The following is a 15,824-nucleotide window of genomic DNA, read 5'->3' as shown; positions in this document are numbered from 1 at the left end:
TCAGGTCAGTTCAGTTTACCTCAGTGTTCAGTTTACCTCAATTTTCAGCTCAGGTCAGTTCAGCTTACCTCAGTTGTCAATTCAGATTACATTTATTTCAGTTTATATCAGTTAATTTCCGTTTTTTTTTTTTTTTTAAAGTTGTTGCAGAAACCAATCAGAGTTGACAATTGTACATATATTTTTCTTGCCTAAAAACAGACATGAATGGAACAGATGTAATTGGACGGCATCTGTTTACATCCGTGCTGTTTCAACGGATCTGGACGTAATTTTTTCCATTTAAAAAAATGAAACTGTATGAACACGGATGTAAATGAACGATCATCCGTTTACATTTGTTTGTCCATAAAAATCAATTGCTGTCTGTTTTTTATCCTTTGGCTCCAATTTGCAGCCCCTGGGACGCATGGGGCCCTTTGCTTGTCTTTATCGAGCCCTAGGGACACCATAGTTCCCAATGATTTGAGGGACTAGTCCTCTCACTTCCGCAATGGGCCACTATTCCTTCCATTGACACCAATGATGGGCCACTATTCCTTCCACTGGTTAACCTCTTCCCGCTGGCCGTACGCATATACAGTATCTCACAAAAGTGAGTACACCCCTCACATGTTTTATTATATCTTTTCATGTGACAACACTGAAGAAACTACATGTTGCTACAATGTAAATTAGTGAGTGTAAAGCTTGTATAACAGTGTAAATTTGCTGTCCCGTCAAAATAACTCAACATAGCCATTAATGTCTAAACTGCTGGCAACAAAAGCGAATACACCCCTAAGTAAAAATATCCAAATTGGGCCCAATTAGCCATTTTCCCTCCCCAGTGTCATGTGACTCATTAGTGTTACAAGGTCCCAGGTGTGAATGAGGAGCAGGTGTGTTAAATTTGGTGTTATCTCTCTCACTATCTCATACTGGTCACTGAAAGTTCAACATGGCACCTCATGGCAAATAACAAGTGTGTCTTGCCTACAGTCAAGCATAGTGGTGGGAGAGTCATGGTCTGGGGCTGCATGAGTGCTGCCGGCACTGGGGAGCTACAGTTCATTGAGGGAACCATGAATGCCAACATGTACTGTGACTTACTGAAGCAGAGCATGATCCACCCTTTTCGGAGACTGGGCTGCAGGGCAGTATTCCAACATGATAACAAACCCAAACACACCTCCAAGACAACCACTGCGTTGCTAAAGAAGCTGAGGGTAAAGGTCATGGACTGGCCAAGCCTGTCTCCAGACCTAAAACCTATTGAGCATTTGTGAGGCATCCTCAAACGGAAGGTGGAGGAGCACAAGGTCTCTAACATCCACCAGCTCTGTGATGTCGTCATGGAGGAGTGGAAGAGGACTCCAGTGGCAACCTGTGAAGCTCTGGTGAACTCCATGCCCAAGAGGGTTAAGGCAGTGCTGGAAATAGAGGTGGCCACACAAAATATTGACACTTTGGGCCAAATTTTGACATTGTCACTTAGGGGTGTACTCACTTTTGTTGCCAGCGGTTTAGACATTAATGGCTGTGTGTTGAGTTATTTTGAGGGAACAGCAAATTTACACTGTTATACAAGCTGTACACTCACTACTTTACATTGTAGCAAAGTGTCATTTCTTCAGGGTTGTCACATGAAAAGATAAAATAAAATATTTACAAAAATGTGAGGGGTTTACTCACTTTTGTGAGATACTGTATGTGGCCTCTCTGTGGGTGAGCTGTAAAGCCGTGAGGCTGTGTTTTGGATCGAACCAGAACCGTTCGGTACTTTTGTTTCTGTCCCCCTAGCCAAATTAAACCTTCAATGTAAAAGAGTGCACACTTGAAGTAAATTACTGAGACATACACGAGTTCAGTAGTTAGTCCTTTATTACTTCCTGGACTCTGGCTAATATACCGTGAGCCTGATATTTTGTTACCAAATCAAATATCAAATAAGACAAGCGTGTGCGGACCACAAGATATACATATTCATTATTGTGACAAAGTTTAAGCTTTTAGCTGGGTTATATCTATATAAGGGAATAGCAAACTATAATTGCTAAATAGGGTATCTTGTTTCCAGTTCTTGAAAACAGGCGCAATCTCCTTTAACTTGTTCTTAACTCTTGCAGTTCTGTTCCACATGGAGGGAGGGTAAGCTGGCAGACATCTGATTGAATATGGTTAAGGCTGATAGCAGAGGCAGAAGTAAGCACTTGGTTATACTGGAAATAGGCATTTCACCATAACACTCATAGTCACATCCATCACAGCTGCATATATGCGGCGCTACATAAACACTTCTCTGTGCTGGGGACCAGAAAGCTCCTGATGCATACTGCTGATCGGAACCTTTCCAATCATGTGACTGCTGTGACAGCCAATCACAGTGGTCACATGACCCAAATGTCCACCTCCACCTTCCGGCAACTAAAAGCTCTTAAAGGGCCGGGAGGCGGCAGTGGGAAGGGGTTTATGGATTGTTGTGCCAATCACTTTGAATGGCAAGTCAATGCACTAAGGCAGGGGTCTCCAAACTTTTTAAACTATGGGCCGGATTACCATCATTTATACTTTGTGGGGCTGGACTGTGACCAATGGGAGAAGAAAACACCCTGCATCAGTGAGATTAAAAAAATGCCTCAGGCTTGGTAAAAAGAAGATTGTATAATGCCTTGCATTAGGGTGCCTTTAAAAAGGTATGTTACTGCAACATGCTAGCACACTTAAAGTGGAATTAAACTTAAAGTGATTCTAAATTTTGTGACTTAACAAACATGTTATACTTACCTGCTCTGTGCAAGGGTTTTGCACAAAGTTGCCCTGAGCCTCTTCTTTTTGCCCCCCCCCCAGTGCCCCCCTAACAGCAAGCCTCTTGTTATGGGGGGCACTCAAGGAGGCATGCTCCCGAGCCGCGCTTTTGTGAATGGACATTCAAACACAAAGTGCAGCATAGCCCCCCCCCAGTTCTCTCCTCATTGGCTCACTGGCTGTGATTGACAGTGGCTTCCGCTACTGTGTGAGCAAATGAGGGGAGAGGGACCCGGGAGAGTCGCTGCTCTCATGCTGATCGCTGGATCCAAATGGGGCTCAGGTAAGTATAGGGTGAGGTGACTGGATGGAAGAGCTGCACCCATAAGGTTTTTTTTTTTACCTAAGGGCCCATTCACACCACATGCAGTGCAGTGCTTTTTTTTCTGCATCAAAAACACAAAGTAGCTATCTTGTCTTTGGACGCCACCAAGGCCTTCGATAGCCTAGAGTGGCAGTACTTGTGGAAGGCCATGGGTCTGGGCTTCATCGGTTGGGTCAAAATGCTTTATAGAGCACCAGAGGCCAGAGTAAGGGTGAATAGCGAGCAATCAGTTAAGTTTGGGCTGGGGAGGGGGACGAGGCAGGGGTGCCCCTGTCGTCCCTTCTTTTTGCCCTTGCAATTGAACCGTTAGCCATGGCGCTTAGGTCATCTGACCAGGTGAAGGGCTTCAGAAGAGGTGATCTGGATAAAAAAGTTGCATTATATGCAGATGATCTTCTGTTATTTCTAGGAGACATGCAGGATTCCCTTCAGAAAGCCATGAATATTGTTAATAGATTTGGTCAAATCTCTGGATTAAAAATAAACTGGGCAAAATCTAGCTTGCTACCAGTAGATTCTTTGGTAGGCCCATTACCCGAGGAGGTAACTCAGATCCCAGTGGTGAATAAATTTAAATATCTGGGCATAAATATCTCTAAAGACCCTCAACAGTTCGCCTCAGATAATATCGATCCTTTGCTGATTAAACTTAAGGGAAAATTAAAAATATGGAAACGCTTGCCATTATCTGTGGCAGGTCAGTGTAACTTGATTAAAATGATCTGGATGCCCCAGCTCCTTTATGTATTACATAATTCACCAATCTGGCTTTACAAAAAATGGTTTCAAAGGATAGAGACTATGTTTAGGGAAATGATTTGGAAAGGCGGTCCAGCTAAAATTCAGTTAAGCACTTTGCAACTTCAGAAACAGGAAGGAGGAGTAGCGCTCCCACACCCCTTTAGTTACTTTTTGGCGTCATAACTTCAATACTTAGGGGGGTGTAACGTAGATGACCAAGAAGCAGGAAGGAAGTTACTCCTACAAACCACTCCAGATTAATCTATCTAAAGGTAAGGGGTGTAGGTATGGCGCTGCTCTGATGTGATTTGATTTTTTATAGTTGCCTTGTGTGATGGCTTAATTGGAATCTGTTGACTAAATGTGTTATCTTACAAAATTCTAATGTGATAAACCTCATAAACAAAATTGTGCTTTAAAAAGTGACTTCTTTATGGAGAGCATATCATAAGAAAAATGAAAACTGTTGAAAACTAAAATTTAAAGTGGCATGTGATATAGCCTTAAAAGGCCAATTTGTGCTTGTTTTTCAATTGTGTTACACCCTCTGGTGTATGTGTTGTTAAGTTAGAAAATTAGTGTAGATTGCTCCTCTAGATGTTGGTTGTGGGTAAGAATGATTAAATATGCGAATAAAAATTACAGATAGATGTCGCATGAACCAAAACTAAAAGTGAAAAACTATTTGCTGGTTACACATATGTGAATACTTGTAATTAAAGTGCCTTGTGCTAAATATGGATTTATAAGTATCGTAATTCTATATCACATACCATTTCATTTACAGTGGCAAACACTGTGACTGCTCATACCCCTGCAGGGGTGTCCCTGTTCGTTGAGTGCAAGCACAATAAGACCCCGGTTAAGGAGTACCATCACAAGACCAGCACTTGAATAAGAAATGGTTTTTTACAACATCACCTCCCAATGAGAATTTAACCCTTTTTAAATCATAATTCAAACAAAGACTCTTTGAGCCATTTAATAGACTTTTCATCATAATTATGTATATATCCTTTTCCAGCAAGTACTGGGCTTATGAAGCACAAATCACTTGTTTTACAGTTCAAGCAGCAGTCACTTTATGATTTTAGCATAACTAGCACGTTTTTTGCACTTAAATGAAATGGTATGTGATATAGAATTACGATACTTATAAATCCATATTTAGCACAAGGCACTTTAATTACAAGTATTCACATATGTGTAACCAGCAAATAGTTTTTCACTTTTAGTTTTGGTTCATGCGACATCTATCTGTAATTTTTATTCACATATTTAATCATTCTTACCCACAACCAACATCTAGAGGAGCAATCTACACTAATTTTCTAACTTAACAACACATACACCAGAGGGTGTAACACAATTGAAAAACAAGCACAAATTGGCCTTTTAGGCTGGGTTCACACTATACTACACAACAGTAGTACGACTTTCATCCTACTTTGCTCTGCGACATCAGTCCTACATTTGTCCTACATTGGTCCTACATCCATCCGACTTTCATGAACAGGATACTACTTTGATCCGACTTTTCAGATAGTACACTTGTCCTTTGACCAATCAAAACTAACACACAATGGGAGGGGCTACAGCAGGGGGCAAGAAATAGCACAATGTCGGATGCCAAAGTCGGATGGTTAGGACAAGGATCCGACTTTGATCCTACTTCAATGATAGTCAATGGGCTGAAGTAGGATCAAAGTCGGACCAAAGTAGTGCAGGGAGCATTTTCAAAGTCGGACCAACTTGTGTCGGACCAGTTAAGATGGCTCCCATAGGGAAACATTGATTTTCACACGTCATGCGACATGAGCTCCCAATGTCAGAGCGTTTGTCGGACCAGTGTGAACCCAGCCTGAAGGCTATATCACATGGCACTTTAAATTTTAATTTTCAACAGTTTTCATTTTGCTTATGATATGCTCTCCGTAAAGAAGTCACTTTTTAAAGCACTATTTTGTTTATGAGGTTTATCACTTTAGAATTTTGTAAGATAACACATTTAGTCAACAGATTCCAATTAAGCCATCACACAAGGCAACTATAAAAAATCAAATCACATCAGAGCAGCGCCATACCTACACCCCTTACCTTTATTCATATTGTAGTATTTTTCCACCCAGGTGGATTTATACCTGTAGAGGCAGCAGCTCCTAACCCACCCGGAGAGTACCTTTATCCATAGCGTGGATTCATTCCACATATCCACATGAATCTATACCCGAAGCTTTGGAGGCAGGATCCTTTTTCCCAAAACTACCAACTTTGAAGCTAATGATGAAGGTTTGGGATACAGCGAAAATAATACTGAATTATAGAGGATTTTCGGATCTCACTCCACTGTGGGGAAATAGTAAACTAGGAGAGCTTCAGAAGACAGGAATAATAAAGGAATGGGAGAGATGCGGTATAACATTTCTCTCACAGCTATAGCAAGAAGGCATCTTGAAAACTTTCTAGGAACTTAGAGCTCAATATGCCTTGCCAAACAAATTCTTTTTTAAATATTTACAGGTCAGGCATGCATTAGAGGTACAGTTTAGAGGGAGGATTCTAGAATAGAGTGCAATTCCTGTACTCCAAAAATTAATTAATGGAGATTCAACGAAAGGTTTAATCTCAAAAGTATATCCACATAATAACAATAGGAGATTGGACAGGTGAGATCCTCCTTGGTATAAGAGAAAATGGGAAAAAGATGTAGGTAATATATCTGATACCCAGTGGAATAGAATCCTTGAAGTGGCCCCTTTGGTCTCCTTATCCACGTCGCAGAGGATGTCACATCTATATTTATTGTATAGAACTTACTATACTCCCTATAGACTTTTTCAATATGGCCGTCGGACAGATCCTAGTTGCCCTAGATGCAGGGATTTAGAAGGGGACCTGGTCCATATGTTCTGGAGGTGTCCGAAGCTATTTCGGTACTGGACGGAGGTGGTGAAAAACATTGATGGGGTGTTCGGAACCTCCACTGAGTTGGAGCCGAAAAAATGTCTTTTTGGGATTAGTGGAGGGCGAGAGTAAATTAGGTAACACCCAAGTAGCAGTGATGCGATGTCTACTTCAAGCAAGGATCTTGATTGCCCGAAGATGGCAGTCTGTACTACCTCCGTCCAGTGAAGAATGGTTAAATAGTATGAATGGCACAATTCTCAAAGAGAAAGAGGTATATATAAAGCAAGGTGCACCTAGGAAATATGATATGATTTGGAAGCTCTGGTGGGAAGCAAGAGGGATCTGCATGTAAAAATGTAATAAACACTAAAACAATTTTGTAAATGATAAGGGATAAATAAGAAGGGATCCTAGGGAATTTAATGATGAGAGAATGGAAGGAGAAGAAAGGAGTGAGATGTTTGAATCTGTGTGAGAGTGGGAAGTGGGTATGTTTTTTTTGTTTAGTTAATAAAGGGCTCCACCCTATACTTAGATAATATATGCTTGGGTTTTCACGATCCGGGATGGAGTTTTGGATCAATAAGGGGAAATATGTATTTGCTGGATGTGTATCTGTACTGTCCCCTTTTTGCTCCTTGTATAATAAGAACATTTTTTTTTTTTTTGAATCAAGACTTTTTTTATTTAAGAAAATTATTCTCATATCATTCGTGCATTTTGTTCAATAAAACATAGAGTAAACATGTCCAATCTTACATCCGTGCACTATTCTATTTCAATCTTGTGTATTTGCTTCTATATCATATCACTCTATATTCTTTTCCCCTTTTCTCCCTCCCCCCCCTCCCCTCTATCCCCATGGCTACATCCATCACCTGTGTTTTTTAGTATCTAGTCACTGTAACTCATTTTGTTCCCTTTCTGCCCTTTTCTCTTCTCTTTTCCTTTTCCTTTCTTTCCCCACCACCGATACTCTCTCCTGTCTAAATATTCGACCTTTACTCCTTCAGGCCATTCTTTTCCTCTCCCCTCGGCCCTTCCCTCTCCTGCGCCTCCCCCAGAGTTCTACATCTGGAGTCTTTCCAATACCAGTTGAGATGGTGCTAGATCTGCATCCCCCAGCCATGATTGCCAAATAATATAAAATTTGCCCTTTTCTCTCCTATGACTATATGTCAATCGCTCTCTAAGAAGCAAGGAGTTTATGTAGGAGATCCACTGCCTCCCCGTGGGTACCGTTGGTGCCATCCAGTGTTTTGCAATAAGTTTTCTGGCTAGATACATCAATCTGGTTAACATGTAATACATTCCTCTTGGGAACATTTCTGCATCTATGGCACCAAGCAGGTACACCACCGGGTTTAGAGGGAAAGGTACCTGTGCTAGTCTAGTAATACACTGGGAGACTTCTTCCCAGTACCTGTGTAGTTTTGGGCACCTCCAAATTAGGTGTAGAAAGTCCCCCTTATGTATTCTACATTTAGGGCACAAAGGAGAGTCTCTTCCTCCCCATTTATATTAACAGCACTGGTGTTCTGTGTGCCCTGTGCAAAATAAATAGTTGTGACAATCTGTGGGATGCAGATACCGATACCGCTGGTATAGATTCGAGTGCCATTTCCCATTGGTTTCCCTCTATCTCCCCTATATCCTCCACCCATTTGTTTCAACAACGAGGCATGGTGCTGGACTGAGGACAGCAATTCCCTATACATTTTTGATATTAGTCCTTTCCTAGTATCTACTGCAAGAACTTCTCTCAGCAAAGGTGATGTTGATACTGTCAAGGGGTGTGTTGTTCGTTGTGCCTGCAACGCGTGATGCAGTTGAAGATATTGATAGAAGCTCCTGGGGTTTAACTGAAATTCCCTACATAGCTGTTCATATGTCTTTAGCACCTCCCCCTCATACAGCTGTGCAAAGAACTGGATCCCCCTCTCTTTCCAGGGGGTGAAGCCCTGCAGTTCCTGTACCTCTGGGTATCTTTTAATGCGCTTTCCGGGTCTCCCCCCATACCCTTTTGAATAGGATACTCGTAGGTTCTGAACCATTCATGCTTGGTAAATCCATCTCCATATGGGAGGCCGCCTCTAATGCGGGGTCCGATATAGTCACCAATTTACATATAGGATCCTCATTTCCTTCCCGCCCCCACCCTGCTATCTGCTGTAGCTGTGAGGCCAAAAAATACATTTTGGAATGGGGTACAGCCAGTCCTCCTCTGTCCTTTCCATATTGCAATGTGGCTAAACTGATCCTAGCTGCCTTTTTTTCCCATATTAATTCCCTCATCAATGTATCGATTTGCTTAAACCATTTGTTTGAGATCCACATTGGGGAATTGTGGAAGACAATTGCTGCAGAGCCCATACCATTTTTATTACATTTGCTCGTCCTATTACTGATAATGGAAGCTTACACCAGCTGTTACATTTCACTTTTTGTCTAGCCAACGTGGACCGAGATTTAGCTGAAGCTACTCGGTCGGGTCCGGGGATACCATCACTCCCAGATATTTAAAGTTGTTGACTATAACTATTTGTTCAGCCCCCTCTGGTAGCTGTTCCTTCTGGTCTATGGGCATCAAAGTTGATTTTGACCAGTTGATGGTAAAGCCTGAAAAACTTCCAAAATCCCCTATTATCTCCATCACTGCTTGCAACGAGGTGGCTGTGTCGCCTAAATATATAAGCGCATCATCTGCATATAAAGATATCTTTTCTTCCCTCTGGCCCCTACGAAACCCTGCCACCTCTGGTGCATTGCGGATCAATATGGCCAGGGGCTCTACCGCCTGGGCGAACAGCAATGGAGACAATGGGCATCCCTGTTGGGTGCCTCTATATAGCGCAGATGGAGAGGAGAGGTTATTGTTGATACGCAGTCTGGCTCTAGGCTTAGAGTAATACACCTTTACCCATGCTATAAATTTATCCCCCACTCCAAATCTTGCCAGTATTTCCAAGAGGTAGGGCCATTCCACACTATCAAATGCTTTTGCAGCGTCCAGAGACAGAATGGCCCTACCCCCGGGATTATCCACCGGCACCTGTATATTCATGTATAGTCGCCTTATGTTATCGGCAGTAGAACGGGTGGGTATAAAGCCAGACTGATCACAGTGGACCAGCTTGCCAATTACTTGGGGTAGCCTCTTAGCCAAGACTCTAGCAAAAAGCGTAACGTCCGCATTTAACAGAGATATTGGACGATAAGAGTCCAATAGGAGACTATATTTTCCTGGTTTTGGGAGTACTGTTATTATTGCCTCTTGCATGCTATCTGGTAGGCTGCCTACTTCCTCTGCCTCAGTTATAGCCTGTAGCAGAGGTGATAAGAGTTCCTCTCTGTAGTGAGAATATACCTCCACCGGTATCCCATCTGGGCCTGGGGATTTATGATGTGATGCCCCCTCCAATACCTCTGCCAATTCCACCAATGTGATTGGAGAGTTCAACATTTCCCTGTCCTCCTCAGATAGCAGTGGAAACGGGCAGGCTTGTAAAAATTGCGCCAAATCAGATGGATTATACCTAGTTTTGGCGGAGTATAAGTCCTTATAGAACTGCAAAAAGTTATTTAAAATATCCGATCTAAGAGTCTGCTTCTCCCCAGATTCTGCCCTTATCGCTATGATATTAGTGGATTCCTGCTGCTCTCTGGCTATGAGGGCAAGAAGGTGGCCAGTGTTTTCCCCTTCTTCAAAATAGCTCTGTTGCTGAAAATATCTCCTCTTCTCCGCTACAGACAAACAAAACCGAATTATACATTGCTTGTGCCTCCGTCTAGGAGTCATGGTTAGATTGTGATGGGTCAGCTATTAGGGCCTGTTCTCTCGCTTTCACTTCATCCACTACCCTACTTTCCCATTCTCTGGACCGAGTTTTGACTCCCGCAATCTCTCTAATAAGACATCCCCTTAAGAATGCCTTGAGTTTATCCCATACTACCGCTGCGCTAGCAGATCCCCTGTTAAAATGCAAACATTCCCGCAATGCCCCCCTCGTTCTGTCTGCTAACGGGAGCAGAGTTAACCAAAAGGGGTTCACTTTCCACAATGGGCAGTCCGATGCTACAGTAACATCCAGCCGTACCCAGAATGGAGAGTGATCGGATAGTAAGCGTGGCTCATCGGCCGAGTCCACCACCCACTGCATAAGTACCTCATTCCCTAAACCCAAGTCAATACGGGAAAGTCCATCATGTGTTGCAGAGTAGCATGAATAACATCTGTCCTCTTCATGCCTCTCTCGCCAGACATCTCGGAGTCCCAGTTCCAAAAGTAAGGAGGCGAAAGCCGTCTTACCAGCTATCTGTCTCACCCCTCTGGATGTCAAGGACATTCTATCCTTGGAATTATTGTAATCTCCCAGTGCTAACAATGAAACGTCCGGATATAGGGCCATAAATTGTGCTAAGCTTCTAAGAGGTGATGTTGAGAACGGTGGAGGGATATAGATTGAGGCGATAATACATACTAGTCCATTGAGTTTGCAAAACAGGAAAATAAATTTTCCCTCCTTGTCCACCCTCTGTTGGAAACACTCAAAGGATACATCTGTTGAGACCATTATACTAACTCCCCTCGAATATGAGGTGCACATGGAATGAAACTGTGTCGGATATTTCTGTAAGTACAGAAGGTGGACAGAGTCGGGGCGCATGTGTGTTTCTTGCAAACAGATTATCTTGGGTTTCATTTTATCCAAATATTTAAATATTGCACTTCTTTTGTCCTTATCCCCCAATCCCCTCACATTCCATGTCATTAGTGTTATACCCCTACTCTTCACATTAACCATTCCGCGGGACAAACCAGAAACTGTGCAAAGTAAAAACAAAAATAAGAATAAAAAGAGTGGATGAAGGCGCCTTTGCCCTTCTGGGTGTCACCTGTCCCCAGGAACCTGCAAACGTCAGATACATATCCATATAAATTCCCCATTTTTTCCCGCCTACCGGTGGTGGAACATAAAAAAAACATGTATAGCAAAGCTTGTGTTTGTGATATTTTCCACTGTTTGTTTGTGGTGTGCCTCCGTCTCCCTCCCCCTACCTCCCCCTTCTCCCTCCCCCATTCTCCCTCTCCACCTCCCCCCTTTCCCCCCTACCTTCCACCCCCTACCCCTCCTACCCCCCCCCCCCTTAACCCAGCTGGGCCTACCCTAGGGGCTTTACCTCTGACCTCCACACTAAACACATTCCTTATAACCTCACCTCTACCATACATCCCTTTCCACCCTTGCTCCATGGTTCCCAAACCACCCTCCCTCCCCCTCCCTCCAACAACCTTTTAGTGGTGTTCATGTGCTTTAGTCCTTGTGTCTACTATCTAAATAAGTGTATCAAGCCAGCCCCATTTTAATCTAATTAGTGTGTACTTTTCTTTCTTCTTTTCTCTTCCCCCTCTCTCTCCTTAGTGTTTAAATTAGTGTTTTGGTTATTATTTTCCCCTCTCTCTTCCTCTCCCTCCCCCCTACCTTAGTACTTAAAAATTGACTTTATATGAGAAAAAAAAAAAAAAACCCAGCAAACTCCATGAGGGAAAACAGAAAAACAGAAAAGACAAACAGAACAAACCAGGACAAAAGAAAAAAAAAAGAACCAAAAAGGGGATCTAATTAGTCTCTAGTCTCTTGTCCCGCAGTATTCTGTGGTGTTTTCCTATTATCCTTCAGCCATCTCTCAACGCTCATTGGGGAATCAAAGAAGTGTATACCGTTTGTTGTAGATACCCTCATGCGGGCGGGATAAAGCAGTGCATACTCCATCTTATTTTGCTGTAACATGCGTTTGATTGGCATAAAGGCCACTCGCTGCTTTTAAAGGTCTGGGGAAAAGTCCTGATAAAATGAGATTTTTGTCCCTCTGTAGAGTATTTCTCCTATTTCTCTAGCCTTATGAAGCAGTGTCACTTTGTCTCTAAAGTTAAACATTTTTATAAGTAAGGGTCTTGAATATTCACTTCCCTGACGGACCTGAAGGGGACTCGATGGACACGTTCAATGCTAAAAAAAAGGAAAAAGATGCGTCCCAATTAAAGTCCTAAGCGAACTTAGGACTTTAATTGGGACACAAGGGAAAGTTTGCGCCCCCATACTTAATATCATGAAAAAGAGGGGGGGGTTGGGACTTTGAATGAGGTGCGCATGATGCAGCCCAATCACACTCACAGAGGTGCAAACATGTGTATGTTTATTAAGGACCAATGATCAACATGGCATTAAAACGCATTGCATACATTAGACATAAAATAATCGCATATAGACAATAAATCTATGTATATACAACCATGGGACATGGGTAGGTACAATTATGCATCTTAATCCCCCAAGCAAGATAAAAGTCATGTGAAGTAAAAAACATCTGAAAATAGGTCAATGTGTGTTTGATGCATCAAAGGTAGGCCCAACGCTGCGTTTCATGGACTTCAATCCACTCTTCAGGAGCCAGATGCATCTAAATTCTATAAAAAATGTATGAAAAGCAATATAGTTTCATGGGTCTAACAAAATCAGCAGAAAAGGGGGAAATTTGGGCATAATGGGCCATGCCAAAAAGGTTACTCACATGATAGCCAAAACTGGGGCCGTGCGACAAAACAAAGCCAGGGGTAAGCCATGGAGCCTGGCCCGGGAGCTGAGAGGGGGACCTCAACGAGGAACACCGGACCGCACACACCAACACCCCGCAGTGGAGGGGACTTCTATAATGTAGGAAATATATAAAATGTATCTATGATGATACAAGTAACAAAAAACGAGATGATATAAGCTGCGGGTATCACCAAGGTGATTAAAAAAAGCACCCGGAAGATTACTTTGAAGAATGCATGTGATGTTTGAAGCCACATAGATACAAAATGGGTAAGGCTAGCCCAGATCGACCACCAATTTATTATTATTAAAGACAAGCTTGTATCAGGCACTCAACCGCATAAAGAATGCGGGATACCAGTCAGGGATGTCCTAAAGCATACAAGAAAAAACAAAGAGAATAAATCTCTCAAGAGGACAGAAGACCCTCAGGCACTGTCTGAAAAAACAAGCCAAAATTTATTAAACAATTAGCCCGGTTTCACACATGTGCGGTGCAAACTGAAGCTCAGGTTTTACTGGGGAGATAAAAATAACTTGTTCAAAGGTTCATCTGCGTTTCAGCTGCGGATCAGAGAGCAGGGAGAGGGGAGGGGGGGGGGGGAGAGGGGGAGGTGTAGTGAGGAGAAGGAGAAAATCCATGTTCACAACGCAATGCATCTGCGAATCAGATGCGTTCCCATAGAAGATACTGGGCTTGTAATTCGCAACGCAATGCCCAGAAACCGCACACATTTTTTGTGCAATGCGCAGTGCGAATGCAATGCACATATGTGAACCAGATGCATTCATATGAATATTTTTTAAAATGTCCTGCGAATTGGATGCGTTGTAAGCCGCATCTAATTCGCATAGGTGTGAACCCGGGCTTAAGAAAAACACCACAAGAAAATGTATACAGCAATTCATAGAAAAGGGGCTATGGTGAGTGACTAACACAGGCCCTAACAGTAAAAATGACAACGTTGTCATTTTAAAAACAAAGGGGAGCCACGGCTGAGCATAACACAATCACACTCCATTTACCACTGATACAACATTGTCATTTTTACTGTTAGGGCCTGTGTTAGTCACTCACCATAGCCCCTTTTCTATGAATTGCTCTATACATTTTTTGTGTGGTGTTTTTCTTAATTGTTTAATAAATTTTGGCTTGTTTTTTCAGACAGTGCCTGAGGGTCTTCTGTCCTCTTGAGAGATTTATTCTCTTTGTTTTTTCTTGAAGCCACATAGATAGGAGAGGATCAGGGTGTGCATAGGTTGTATCAGCACCATCTCTGAATACCATGAAGCAGGGAGTGAGATGCAGCCCCAGCATGGAACGCCAGCTCCCCCTCAGCACACCCTAAGTGTGTTATAACTAAGAATTACAGGCCTGCAATATAAAACGCCAAATTTCTATGCAAAACAATGTACCACTTTGAGATTCAAAAATCTGACATAATCATACCACCAGGAAGGGTAAAGTGATTGTAAAGGTAAATTAAAAAAAAAATAAAATAATGACAAGCATGTCTATACTTACCCGCTCTATGCAATGGAATTGCACAAAGCGGCTGTGAACCTCCTCTTTTTGGGTCCCCCGCCAGCTCTCCTGGCCCATCCCCTCTGTCCAGTCCCCCCATGAGAAGCCGCTTTCCATGAGGACATTTGTGCGTGCACCTAGGCCCCGCTGCTGCATCAATTGATACAGACAGTGGGACTTGGCCCCGTCCCCCTTGTCACTGACTTTGATTGACAGCACTGGGGGCCAGTGGCTCCTGGTGCCGCAGCAAAGCCAGCGAGACCCGGAAGTGAGGGAAGAGAAGAGCTGCAGATGTGCCTGGAGCTGGATCGAATGAGAGATTAGGTAAGTAAAAGGCAGGGTGAGGGGGGAAGCTGACATCTAAACATTTTTTACCTCAATGCAAGGAATGCATTTATTTTCACAAAGTCTGCTACCTCAGTGGCATATACTCCAAAATGTTATGAAGAGTAATCAGATGAACTGCAATTAATTGCAGTCCCTCTTTGCCATGAAAATAAACTTAATACCCCCCAAAAAAAAAATTTCCACTGCATTTCAGCCCTGCCACAAAAGGACCAGCTGACATCATGTCAGTGATTCTCTCGTTAACACAGGTGTTAGTGTTGATGAGGACAAGGCTGGAAATCAGTCTGTAATGCTGATTGCTTTAGAATAACAGACTGGAAGCTTTAAAAGGAGAGTGGAGCTTGAAATCATTGTTCTTCCTCTGTTAACCATGGTTACCTGCAAGGAAACATGTGCAGTCATCATTGCTTTGCACAAAAAGGGATTCACAGGCAAGGATATTGCTGCTACTAAGATTGCGCCTAAATCGACCATTTATTAGATCATCAAGAACTTCAATTATTGTGAAGAAGGCTTTAGGGCGCCCAAGAAAGTCCAGCAAGTGCCAGGACTGTCTCCTACAATTGATTCAGCTGTGGGATCGCGGCACCAC

This window comes from Aquarana catesbeiana, linkage group LG04, assembly GCF_042186555.1.
Source record: "Aquarana catesbeiana isolate 2022-GZ linkage group LG04, ASM4218655v1, whole genome shotgun sequence".
Classification (NCBI taxonomy): domain Eukaryota; kingdom Metazoa; phylum Chordata; class Amphibia; order Anura; family Ranidae; genus Aquarana; species Aquarana catesbeiana.
The sequence above is the reverse complement of the archived record's forward strand: the minus strand, read 5'-3'. Positions refer to the sequence as shown.